We start from the raw sequence: 13,199 nt of genomic DNA, 5'->3' as shown, positions 1-13,199 counted from the left end.
CAGCATGAGGCTTCCCCCCAACAAAGCAAATATTCTGCAAAGGAAAAGTATGTTACTGACCTGAAAATAAGGATTAGAAATACCAAAGAGCACACTAATGCAAAAATAAGCTGTGATGTGTGAGCCTGCGAATAGGTGGGATAATGTGGGATACAAATGCAATAAATAACTGTGGAGTACAACCCCCAGTTCTTCTTAGGAAATAGAACACATTCTATTGGTTGGTAGCTTGACTTCTTCCCAGAGGCTGTTAACCACAGGACTATTCTAATGACTAAAGTAATATAGTGGTTAGAGCAGTGAGCTGAGAACCAGGGAAGTCAATTTTCAAATTCTGCTTCTCTCAATGACCCTAGACAAGTCACTTCACCCTCCATTGCTTCAGGTACATATTCAGCCAGCAGCAGAGTACTTTTTTGTTAAGCCCTCACCACTGCTGGCCAAATTAGACCTAGATATTCAATTCTGGGCCATGTTCTGGCACCAGTGGCACACCTAGCTTAGTTGCCACCCGGGACGGAACACCTTCTCCTCTAGGCACATCCCCCCTCTGCCCTCCTTCCATCCCTCCCTCCTCTGAGCAAGGGGGTGCACTAAGCAATCATGCAGGGCCACCAAGAGACACAGCCAGGCCCGGGGCAGGACTGCCCCCCCACCTGGACCGCCCCGCTCCCACTTGGGCCGTCCCCCTACATTCGTGCCGCCCCCGCACCTTCATGTCACTGTGTCCAAGTAAGTACCTCCTTGCCTGTGTCTGACTCAGGGGCGTAGCCAGCCTTCCGTGGGGGAGGGGGCCAGAGCCCGGGGGAGGGGGCACATTTTAGCCCTCCCCCCGGCGCCGCCCCCCCACCGCCGACATTGCCGCCCCCCCCTCCCGCCGCGAACCCGCCGCCGCCGTCACAGCCTACCGTTACTTTTACTGGCGGGGGATCCCACTCCCCGCCAGCCGACGTCTTCTACTCAGTTGCTTCCTGCTGCTCTTCAATTTGTTTGCTGACGTCCTGCACGTTGTACGTGCAGGACGTCAGACTCAGAGAACAGAACTATTCTCTGAGTCTGACGTCCTGCACGTACAATTACGTGCAGGACGTCAGCAAACAAATTGAAGAGCAGGAAGGGCTGAGAAGACGTCAGCTGGCGGGGAGTGGGATCCCCCGCCAGCAAAAGTAAAGGTAGGCGGCGGCGGGGGTGGGTTCGCCGGGAGGGGGGTCCTGGGGTGAATCTGCGGGGGCCCCGGCCCCCTCAGGCCCCACGTAGCTACGCCACTGGTCTGACTGCTCCTCTGGCCTTGGTCTTTCATCTCCTGCTCCTGCGTGCCGGGCCTGGATGATTGCAGTAACACAGTATCAATGCAATCATCCAGGTCCTGGCATGCAGGAGCAGGAGAGAGACAGACCCGGAAGCAAGCAGGCAGGCAGAATGAAGCTTGCCAGAGCCAGCATCCCCCCCCCCCAATGGAGGCCGGGCCTGGGGAATTTTGCCCCTCCCCCTTGGTGGCCCCCTCTGATGTCAACTTCCTGTTCCAGGTCAGGGGACCAGCAGAGTCGACAGCCACACGACAGTTCAGGACACCTCTTTGCTGCCTGCACCTGAGGCGGACTGCCCCCCACCACCTTGCCCTTGGTATGCCACAGCCTGGCAACGGAATTGAATACCGTGGGTCAGGTATGGACCTAGAAGTTATGTGAGTGTGGGCTGATATTCAGTGCTGGCACCCACCTATCTAACCAGGCAAAGCTAAGACTTATCTGCCCAGTTATGTATGTGGGCTCTGGCACTTAATATGGCCGTTTTTTCAACCGATGGCGTTTATACCTTTTGTGCTGAAGTTTTGCGTTCATATCAACTCTGGGAGATATCTATGCAGCAAGGAGCCTGTTTTTACAGCGTTCCTTTTTTTAAGCATTTTGGACCCCATGAGGCAGGCATCTTTGTGCTGAAACATGGCATGCGCCGGGTCTTTCAGAAATAAAGGACTCCTGTTGTCTCAGTCTTGAAGGCCTAGCTGTGCTTTTATCTTTGGTTGCTTATATTTGTATACTGTCTTACCCTCTCTTTTGTTACCGAATATGGCCGGGGCCCAAAGTTTCTGTACCCAGACTGCCCTGGCAGGCAGTCAGCGGACATATTCAGTGGCACTGCTCAAATGGGGGAAGTTATCAACATGAGCTATTGTTAAGACATGTTATTTGACTGTTAACCTGGGTTATTAGTAACTAGGCCTCATTGCATAAAATGGGACCTGTGGTGAAATAATCTATCTTAGTGATGGCCCATGTTGATAACTCCCTCCCTAAGTGTCACTGAATATCCCCTCCTGGCCCACTCATTGGGGTTTAAGCAGGTAGGAGCTCCTCATGTCCACTGAAACCCCTTGAATATCTACCCTTTAGACTCTAAGGGGCCCTTTTAGTAAGCCACATTGGCACCTACGAGCACACAATGTATGCCAATTCAGAGTTACCGCCTGGCTACCGCGTGGCCCAGGTGGTAATTTCATTTTTTACGCGCATCGCAAAATATATTTTATTTTCTGGCGCACAGCGAAACCCGGACGGTAATCGACATTGTACGCGCGTTGACGATTACCGTCCAGTTAATGCACGAGACTTTACAGCTAATGAACAGGTGGCGGTAAGGTCTCAGACCCCAAATGGACATGCACCAGTTTTGATTTTGCTGCATATCCATTTTCGGCAAAAAAAAAAAATAGGGTCTTACAGGAGCACTGAAAAATGGATCTGCGCATGTCCAAAACACGCACCTACACTAGCGCAGCCCATTTTCAGAGCACCTTAGTAAAAGGAACCTTTAGTCTATGTGGACAGAGATGTAGCTTTTGTGCCTGTTTGTAACTTGGATTTGGAAAGGCGAGTAAGTAAATCAAAAGTCCAAATCCTTTAGATGGCTCAGGAATGTTAAAAACTTAGGGCCTTTTGGAATCAATGATACTGTTCTTATAAATAAAAATGTGAGAGCCCTGCCTAGTCTGGCTTATGACTCTTCAGCTTTGAATATGACTCTTCAGTTTCCTCTTGTGACGAAGACAATATCAGTGGTTATGGTGAAACTTAGATCTGAGTCAGGTCTTTATAGACACTGGAAGGCTTTTCTGCATTTTTTCTTGGCTTGGATCCACTGTAGGTCCTGAGCTGTGAGCTGAATTTGGTCCCTCTTAATTGTTTTGGCTGAGATTACTAACCTGTGAGGTATGTAGAGATAACACTGTCACTCAGTCTCAGTGAGGACACAATGGTGTTACAATCATTGCCCTAACACTAAAGGATCAGTTCTGCTGCTTAAAAAAAGATATTCTTGCCTAGTAAGATTTATGAATAGAGTACTAGATGCGATAGCAGTAATATTTATGAATAGATATGATACTGTGAATTATCCAATCTGTATTTCCATCAAGACTTTGAATGACGTCAGAAATCTGAACAATGAAGCTTGTGTGATTTAAAATGTCAACAAAACCTGAAGCGAAAATATTTTCTTTTGTCACTGCAGTTCAGGTCTTTTCTAGTTGTGTATGGTACAGTCCTCTGGCCGCCCTCAGCTTTGCTATTTCTTAACAAACAACTGTAGCTTGATTGTAACTGACCTTCTGTCATCTGACTGAGATGCTTCTGTCTTCAAAAGTAGCTTGAAAAAAAAACATATATAATGCGTGAACGGTGAACCCAGCTGACCAGCTTTTATTATTAATTTTCTAATTTTCTTGAGAAAATCCCACCAGTCTCATGTAATGCTGGACATGATCTTTTTAGTGTGGATGAAAAAGCTTGATGTAAGGCACACAGTGCAACTTGCTTCACCATATTAAAAGCTTCACTGTAGCTGGGTGGTACTAGTATCCAGGCAGTCTGCATTTATTGATTCACAAATGGGATTCACTTTAATTGAAAAGACAGAACTGATAAGGGAAAAAGAACTAGTGCCACTCACAACATCTAAATTAAGTTTAATCCTAATTCATTTCCAGTAAATATAAAACACCTGGAGAAACACAATTAGAGTGCAGGGCTGCAGCTCCTTGGCTGAATTTGAGTGACACTCCATAAACCGTTCGGACACTCAGAGCTTTGGGCTTCATTTCTAATGTCCCTGAAGATCTAGCTGGGAGAGGGGTCCATTCTCATTTCATGACAAATTTCAGCAGGTAGCAAGACACTCTGGAATAGTATAAACAACAGAGACTGGAGGAGGTGTATGGAACAAGGGTGTCTAACCTTGGCCTTTGCCAGGTTGGGTTTTCAGGATTTCCATAATGGATATGCATGAGATCTATTTGCGTGCATCCTGAAAACCCGACTGGATTGTGGTTCTTGGATCATGGGTGGACATCCCTGGTATAGAGTAACCCAGTGGTTCCCAAACCTGGTCCTGGAAACACCCCAGCCAGTCAGGTTTTCAGGATACCCACAATTAATATTCATCAGAGAGATCTGCATGCACTGCCTCCACCTCATGCAGGTTTCACCAGGTGTAAGTCCTGGCGCCTAAAGTTAGGTGCAGCAATCGGCACTAAACGCTATTCTGTAAAGGGTGTGCACCCTGTATAGAACACCATTTTGCATCTATTTTTTTCAGTGCCCATTTTTTGAGCGCCATTTATGGAATCTGGTCCGATATTTGTATCTCCCAAATATAGACACAAGCATTTACACCAGCTCTATGGCTGGCACAAGTGCCTGGGCCTAAGCACGTACTCATGTATATACCCAGCTACACTACTATTTTATACAGATACCCTAGAGCTGCATCTCTGAAGTAGGTTTTGAAAACTGGCTGTTTATAGCTATTCTGCATGCTGTTTTTGATTCTGTAAGGGCCCTTTTTACAAAACGGCGGTAGAGCTACCACTGCTTTGTTGCGCACCAATCCAGCACTACCACTGGCTCACCGTGGGAGCCAGAGGTAGTGCTGCCCCCACTGTGCACCATTCCCAGCACTCCAGAAAGTATTTTTATTTTTTGTACCTGGGGCTTCCCCGGCAGTAAACGGGCAGCACCATGCGCTGCCCGGTTACTGCCAGGTTAGCGCAGGAGCCCCTACTGCCTCCTAAATAGGAGGTGTGGTAAGGGATCCCTAGGAAATGGCCATGTGGCAAGTATATACTTACCACACGGCCATTTCCTTTTTGCACAAAAAGCCTGCTGCGGTAAAAGGAGCCTCAGCGTGCGGCAAATCCATGTGCCCAGGACACCGCAGGGCCCCTTTTACCACAGCGTAGTAAAGGGGCCCCTTAATTTGCAATTTGGATTTTGGATTTTTATCTTTTCATTACATTTTATTCTTTAATTTTATTTAGGGCTGCATTTTGATGAAAAATTATAATTGAGATTAATCTTGTGATTAATCGTGCAATTCAAGGTATGTTATTTATTTCTTTGTGTTCTCACTGCAGCTCTGGGCAATGGAGGGTGAAGGGCCTCTTTTTCTAAACTGTGTTAGCGATTCCCGGCACTGCAAATGAGAGGAAGCCCATTCAATTCCTATGGGCTTCCTCTCAATTGCTGCACAGGAATCGCTAGCACGGTTTAGTAAAAGAGGCCCTAAGTGACTTGCCCAGAGTCACAAGGAGCTGCAGTGGAACAAAAAAATAAATGACTTACCTTTAATCACACAATTGTTTGCTATTAAAATTTTAATCAAAATGCTCAGAATTCAAATAGTTGCCCTTTAGCTGCCCTTTAGCTGCCTAAACTAATCGTGTAACTGAAAACTGACCATAAATTGTCTGAGGAGTGAGTTTTGGAGCAGTACTCTTCAGTTATGAATCTCACCACTTCTCCCATTAAGGGGAAAATTCAGACTTATGGTGATTGTTTGTTTGAATAAGTGTATGGTACTTTTTGTTGGGTCAAGTTTGCAGTTTAGTTAGACTTTTTATACCACCCATACTGACATGCAGAACTCAGCGGTGTACAATGTAATACTAAGAAAAGGAAACAGAAAAGGAAGAACAATATCCAAAGGACAGCAAAACATTCACATAAGAAGGCCAGGTCAACACAAGAATGTGATCTTTAAAGCTCATGTATTTCACCTTCTGATAATTCTGGCATTGGTCAATATGAGGTATCATGGGCTGTAAATTAGTCCAGTTTTTACAAGATCAATACAAACCTCTGAACTGCTTTATAAAATTAATTCTTGTGTGATGCCCTCTGGGGACAAGAAAATACCTACTGTAATGGAATGTAACTTCCCTTGAGCCATAGGCACTCCGTATAACAGGCTTGAGGAGGCTAAGCCTCCCCAGCCCAGCTGTGACCTTCCCCGCCTGCCTCCTCCTCCAAATGTAGCCCCAATACACACACCTGCCAAGACTTGAGTCCTGCTGAATTCAGCTTCCGACGCTGCTTCTGTTGAGCAGCGGCAGGAACAAGCACCACACTGAACCGCTGCCGTCGCTTCTCTCCACAGCCAGCATAAGAACAAAAAGAAGCACGGGGCCACAGCAGCCTTCAGGTATGCACTGTCAGCTCTGCCGTCCTCTGCCCCCACTGACGTCAATTTCCCGTTCCAGGGGCAGAGGACTGGCAGAGCCGACAGCGCATGCCTGAAGGCTGCTGTGGCCCATGCTTCTTTTTGTTCTTGTGTCAGCGCTGCTGTAGAGAGGCCTGGAGGGAGAGAACATGGCTGGAAACGGTAAGGAAGTGAGGACGCTGGAGGTGAGAGAGAGAGAGTGGAAAAGAGCAGGGGAGAACCAGAGAGAGATGGGGAGAGAAAGAGGGGCCATGGAAAAGAGCAGGGGAGAGTCAGAGAGAGATGGGGAGAGAAAGAGGGGCCATGGAAAAGAGCAGGGGAGAGCCAGGGACATGGAAAAGAGCAGGGGAGAGCCAGAGAGAGATGGGGAGAGAAAGAGGGGACATGGAAAAGAGCAGGGGAGAGCCAGAGAGAAGATGCTGGATGGAAGAGGGGTACAGAGAGAGAGAGATGAGTGGAAAGATGGGGAGAAAAAGAGGGGACATGGGCAGGACAGAGAGAGAAGCTTCTGGGGAGAAACTGGGGGAGACCCTAGCTGTCAGACAGAGAAATGCTGAATGAAAGGAGGGAGAAAGAGGGAAAATGCTGGAAGGAGGGGACAGACAGAGGGAAGACGCTGGATGGAAGGGTAGGGAAGGAAAGAGGAAAGACACTGGAAGGATGGGGAGGGAGAGGACATGCTGAATGGAAAAGGGTTGAGAGAGAGAGAGGTCTAGAAGGAAGGGGAGATAGAGGGTGGAAGGATAGAGAGAGAAAGAGGGATGACACTGGATGGAAGGGTAGGAGAGAAAGAGGGAAGTTGCTGGACATGGATGGATGGAGGGGAGGAAAGACTGGAAGGAGATGCACACGGATGGAGGGGATGGAAGAGAGGAGAAATCTGGACATGGATGGAGTAGAGGTCATGGAAGAGAGGAGAAATGTTGGACAGGGATGGAGGGAAGGAAAGACAAAGGAAGGAGATGCACACGGATGGAAGGGAAGGGAGAGAGGAGAAATGCTGGACATGGATGGAGGGGAGGAAAGTAGATGCACATGGATGGCGGGGAGTGAGGAGAAATGCTGGATATGGATGGAGGGTAAACTGCTGAATTTAAGAGCTTTGAGCCTTGTAGCGCTATAGAAGTGATAAGTAGAAGTAGTAGTAGTAGTAGCTGTATTGGAACACTGAAGGATAGGGACAGGGCTACAGATGGTAGACAGGACGCATACGGACACAGGAGGATGGTGGACATGGTGAGAGAAACAAATATCAAATAGAAAGAAGACACTGCATAAAACAGAAGACACTGGGACCAAAGCGAATAGAAAAACTAAATGCTCAGACAACAAAGGTAGAAAAAAGTATTTTGTTCAGAATATACCAGCTTTTGGAAATGTGCATCTGTGATATTTTGCATTTAAGTTTTAATTTTTCTAGTATTGCTGCATGCTGAGTCTGACTTCTTGAGGTAACTTTCCAGTTCAGTATTTTGCCTTCATATGAGATGTGTATGAAACTGGCTGAGATCCACAATGGGTCAAGAAAGACTGACAGCTTTATGTTTACTGAACATTGAATGTGATCTTGCTGGAGATATTAACCCTGAGCAGATCATTGACACCTATGATGTGAAGTCTAGTCGCCGGATGTTACTTCACTAATGTGACCATTTCATTTTGGGATTTTCCATGGATGGAAATAGCAGTGTTTAATAATTGATAACATTTTTGAATAGTATACATTGGTTAATATATGCTTTGAGCAACCGCTTTTTTTCTTTGACATATGATACATATCTAATATCTAAATTTAATAAAATGTATTAATTGTGACTATTTTACTTTTGCTTATTTTTTTTCTGTGTGTTGTCAGACAATTATGGATGTAAGCCCCACCCCTGGCCCCACCCCTAACCTCACCCCCTTTAGCCTTCCCAAACAGTTGGGCCACCGACCGCCTATGCCTTGAGCTACTACTGAAAAAGTGTTAAATTTTATTTGGATTTTTAGATTTTAGTTATGTGCAGAGGCAGATTTATAGAATTACCCCACCGAGTACACACCCAAATGTTTGGGGAAGGTGTGAATTTGGGGGTGAGAATTCCTTCGCTACTGGAGGTTATTGTATGAGCCTATTGTATTAAAGCTTATAAAATAGGTGCTTTTTCGGTGACTATCTAGCTTATTTTCAAAAGGGAAGGACACCCATCTTCCGACACAAATCGGGAGATGGGCGTCCTTCTCCCGAGGTCGCCCAAATCGGCATAATCGAAAGCCGATTTTTTGCGTCCTCAACTGCTTTCCGTTGCGGGGATGACCAAAGTTCATGGGGGCATGTCGGCAGTGTACCGAAGGCGGGACGGGGGCGTGGTTAAGAGATGGGCGTCCTCGGCCGATAATGGAAAAAAGAAGGGCGTCCCTCACGAGCATTTGGTTGACTTTACTTGGTCCCTTTTTTTTCACGACCAAGCCTCGAAAAGGTGCCTGAACTGAACAGATGACCACCGGAGGGAATGGGGGATGACCTCCCCTTACTACCACAGTGGTCACCAACCCCCTCCTACCCACCCCCCAAAAAAACAAAACATTTTTTCCAGCCTCTATGCCAGCCTCAAATGTCATACCCAGCTCCATCACAGCAGTATGCAGATCCCTGGAGCAGTTGTTAGTGGGTGCAGTGCACCCCCCCCCCCCCCGTTACACTTGTGGTGGTAAATGTGAGCCCTCCAAAACCCACTCGAAACCCACTGTACCCACATGTAGGAGCCCCCCTTCATCCCTAAGGGCTATGGTAGTGGTGTACAGTTGTGGGGAGTGGGTTTTAGGGGGGTTTGGGGGGGTTCAGCACCTGGGAACAATTTCTAAAGTCCACTGCAGTGCCCCTAGGATGCCCTGGCATGTGAGGAGGACCAGCGCACTATGGATGCTGCCTTCTTCCACAACCAAAGGGCTCGGATTTGGTCGTTTTTGAGATGGTCGCCCTCGGTTTCCATTATGGCCAAAAACCGGGGACAACCATCTCTAAGGTCGACCTAAATATTGAGATTTGGGCGTACCTGACCGTATTATCGAAACGAAAGATGGACGCCCATCTTGTTTCGATAATACGAGTTTCCCCACCCCTTCGCCGGATCGTCCTTAGAGATGGACGCCCTTAGAGATGGTCGTCCCCGTTCGATTATGCCCCTCTTTGTGTCTGAAATTACTTCTCTGAGTAAGTCTTTTTTACCTGTTAAACCATCAACCATTACTTTAGATACTATTTGGGAAGCTCTTTTGGGCTTGGAAACATTGTTTTCCCAAAAACTAATATCTGTAATTCGGCATACTCAAATCCCCTTGGAAAAAGTCTCTATGCTTTAAACAAAAATCTTAACAATGGACAAAAAAGTTGAGCCGAATATTAGTAATATTCATTCCCTTCAACAAACTCAAGTAAATTTGATTAAAGAAAATATGATGTTACAATATAAGATTTAAAAGTTAGAAAACCAACAGAGGGCTAAAACATTGCGTTTGATAAACTTTCCTAAAGTGCCCTCTATTGCTCCACTTATAACTTTTAAAAAATATCTACTGGAGATATTGAAGATTCTTGAGCAAGCCTATCCTCCAGCCTCTAAAATATATTATCTATTGCCCAATAATAAGAAGAATACTGAACAACCTATTGTAGAAGAAGCTGGTGTTTCTTTTGACATTTTAAATCTTACTCAAATGCTTGAAGATGATACTTTGGGCTCTAAATTGGCAACTTTGATTGTGACTTTTGTATTACAACCTGACCGAGATTGGATATTGAGACAATTTTTTCGTCATAGAGAGGAACTTTTTATGAATTGTAAGATTAGAGTATTTCCTGATGTATCCAGAGTAACTCAAAAGAGACGCCAATTTTTCCTTAAACTCCGCCCGCAGGTTTTACAACTGGGTAGATTATTTTGGTTGAATATTCCTTGCAAATTTGTATTGAAATTGAATTCAGTGAAATATGTTTTTCTCATGATCCTATGCATTTGACATCATTTTTGGACTCGAAGACTGTTGTAACTCCAGTTTTGCAGCCAATAGTAATATCTTCATCTACTCCGTAATTTAATTTAAGTCCAAGCTCTTCTCTTCCTACGTTTACCTTTAAGTAGTGATATAAATTTTTCTTGGCATTGTGCCTTGTTCTTTCCCCTTATTAGTGGACTAGAGATTGGATAAGAATATATATTGCTTATTTTATGTTTATGTAATATGAAGTTTCAATATTACCTATCTTTTCTGTGTCAAGAAAATTCTTGGAATTAACTTGTAAATTGTCAAAAAAAAAATAAAGGTGCTTTTTTTGAACACTCTGTACAGCAGGGGCGGACTGACAGTGCTAGTGATCTGGGCCACCGGGCAGTAAAGGTCATTGGGCCCCCCGACCCCTAGCCCTGCCCCTACTGCTGCCTGCCTTACTGCTGCCCCCGCCTTTGCTTCCAACATCCCCCCTGCACAATACACCCTCCTTTGGGCCTACCTTGATGGGCCATGGTGGCCTACTGGCCTCTTCAGGGGCAGGAAAGAAAGAACCTCACTCTTTCCTGCCTGCTGCCGCTGCTCTATCCTTCTCCACCGCTTCTTCTTAAAATGCACAGAAAACTTACTATATGCATAAAGAACAGACATAGGGTACTTATATTTAAAATTCAGTATTCAGCGTGATGCCAGGAAACAAGAAGATAAGCTTGTACACTTCTTAACAGCAATGTGATGATATCACAGTCGGATTAGTGAAGGTCAAAGAATCGGGTCTGTACTGTACTTAACCCCTCCATGTTCAAGGTGCTTGCACCATAGGCATATGCCTAAGGAGCAATGCAACTAATGTTTTCATATGTCTCTCAGTTTGTCTGCTGCTTTTGATCCTGTCGAATATCCCCCTCCTTTTGCAGCACCTTTCTGGTCTTGGTCTTCAGGATGTGTTATTAGACTAGTTTACTGCCTACCTTTATGGATGCTCTTTTTAAGTCTCCTCTGGTTCCTCACTTTTCTCTACTTTCTCATTGCCTGTGGGTTTCCCCAGGGTGCTCTGCTAGCCCCTACCTTGTTCAATATTCTGCCTTCTGTTCCTCTGCTTAATCAGTCCTTGGGCTGTAGCCCAAACTGATACACTAGTGACGTTCAGATCTTGTTTACCATCAATTCTTCTTCAGCTGCCATGGGAGCATGACTTTTCGGCACTGCTGTTTGAGCACTCCCATTTTGGTACCCATGACTTCTGGGTCCTCTCCCTCCCCTTCACTAACTGTGATCTGAGCCGGGGGCTGTCTGGGCCGGCAGAGATATAATACTGTGGGCTGGAATGTCCTTAGAGAGTAAGAGAGGTCATAGCTGCCCCAGGTACTGCCTGTGAGAGGACAGAACAGGCAGTGTCCTCATTCACAGGCACTGCCTGGGGAAACTATGATCTCTTTTCTGCTGCAAGGACCGTAACGGCAAAGGAGATCAGTACCTGTGAAGGAGGATGCTGGCTGTTCTGTCATCTCTCACAGGCACTGCCTGAGGAAGCTAAGATATTATGCTCCAAAGACCGCCCCACCCTCAGCACTGTGCCTCTGTCAGTCCAGACGATCCCCGGCTCAGATCATGTTCAGTGCGGGGAGGGAGGGAGAGGACCCATATATTTCTGTGGGTGTCTCTAGCATTAGCGCGTGCTAAAAACGCTAGCTTGCCTATAACACAGCTTAGTAAACAGGGCCCTTAGTAAACATCTCTACTAAGAACAAATTTCAAGAATCTGAAGTCATACGTAAAAAAATATATATTGATTTGATACAAACAAATCTTAATCAAAAGCGGTATATTACAGATACACATGTGTAATGTCAATGGGGCAATAATATGTATGAAAAAATACTAATAATGAACAATATGGATATATTAGAAAAGTGTCATTTAGCAAGTACTGTGTAACACAAAAATGAAACATAAATATAATGTATGAAATAAATCCACAATGGTGTATATAAAAGTAAATCGGGCTTCACATTCAGTTGAACATCACATAAAGTCAACAAAAAAATGTGAAAACTAAGCCCCGTTTACTAAGCCATGCAGCAATGCCAACACAGCCCATTCAAAGTAAATGGGCTGTGTCAGCATTAGCGCATGGCAGCCGCTAGCGCAGCTTAGTAAACAGGAGGGTAAATACCAAAAGAAGGAGGAAAATATTTCTGCTCTTGTGATAGATAAGTTTAAGCAAACTGTTTGCCGAAAATACTTGACAGAACTGATTAAGGTATAAACAGTTAAAACAGAAAAAAACAAAACCTAACAAAAGCATATCAAATATGAATGATGCAATTGAAGAACAAAACCATAAAAATGATATCAAAACAAAAAAGCGATATGTGCTGATTACAAAATCACCATCTTATATGTCAAAAATGGTGTGAAACTAAGGGCTAGGTTTACTAAGCGCTGCTATGGGCGCGTTAGCGTTTTTTTAACACGTGTAAATGATTTACGCGCATTAAACGCTAATGCACCCATAGAAATGTATAGGAGTATTAGCGTTTAACGTGCCTTAAATTTACAGGCACATTAAAAACGCTAATGCACCTTAGTAAACAAATAAACACCACACAACAAACAGTAAAAAAAAACATACAATAAACTTTAATACAAATGACAAACCGATGATCATAAAAAACAGGACCTAACAAAAGGGTAGCAAATATGCCTGATGC

General features: G+C 45.1%; 1 protein-coding gene across 2 annotated transcripts in view; it reads left to right on the top strand.

Annotated features, from left to right (window-relative positions):
• The window catches only part of NR4A3 (nuclear receptor subfamily 4 group A member 3), a 113,394-nt gene that overhangs the window by 47,352 nt on the left and 52,843 nt on the right, over positions 1–13,199 (top strand). The window lies entirely within an intron of this gene.

This window comes from Microcaecilia unicolor, chromosome 1 (genome assembly GCF_901765095.1).
Source record: "Microcaecilia unicolor chromosome 1, aMicUni1.1, whole genome shotgun sequence".
In the NCBI taxonomy this organism is placed as follows: domain Eukaryota; kingdom Metazoa; phylum Chordata; class Amphibia; order Gymnophiona; family Siphonopidae; genus Microcaecilia; species Microcaecilia unicolor.
The sequence above is the reverse complement of the archived record's forward strand: the minus strand, read 5'-3'. Positions and strand labels throughout refer to the sequence as shown.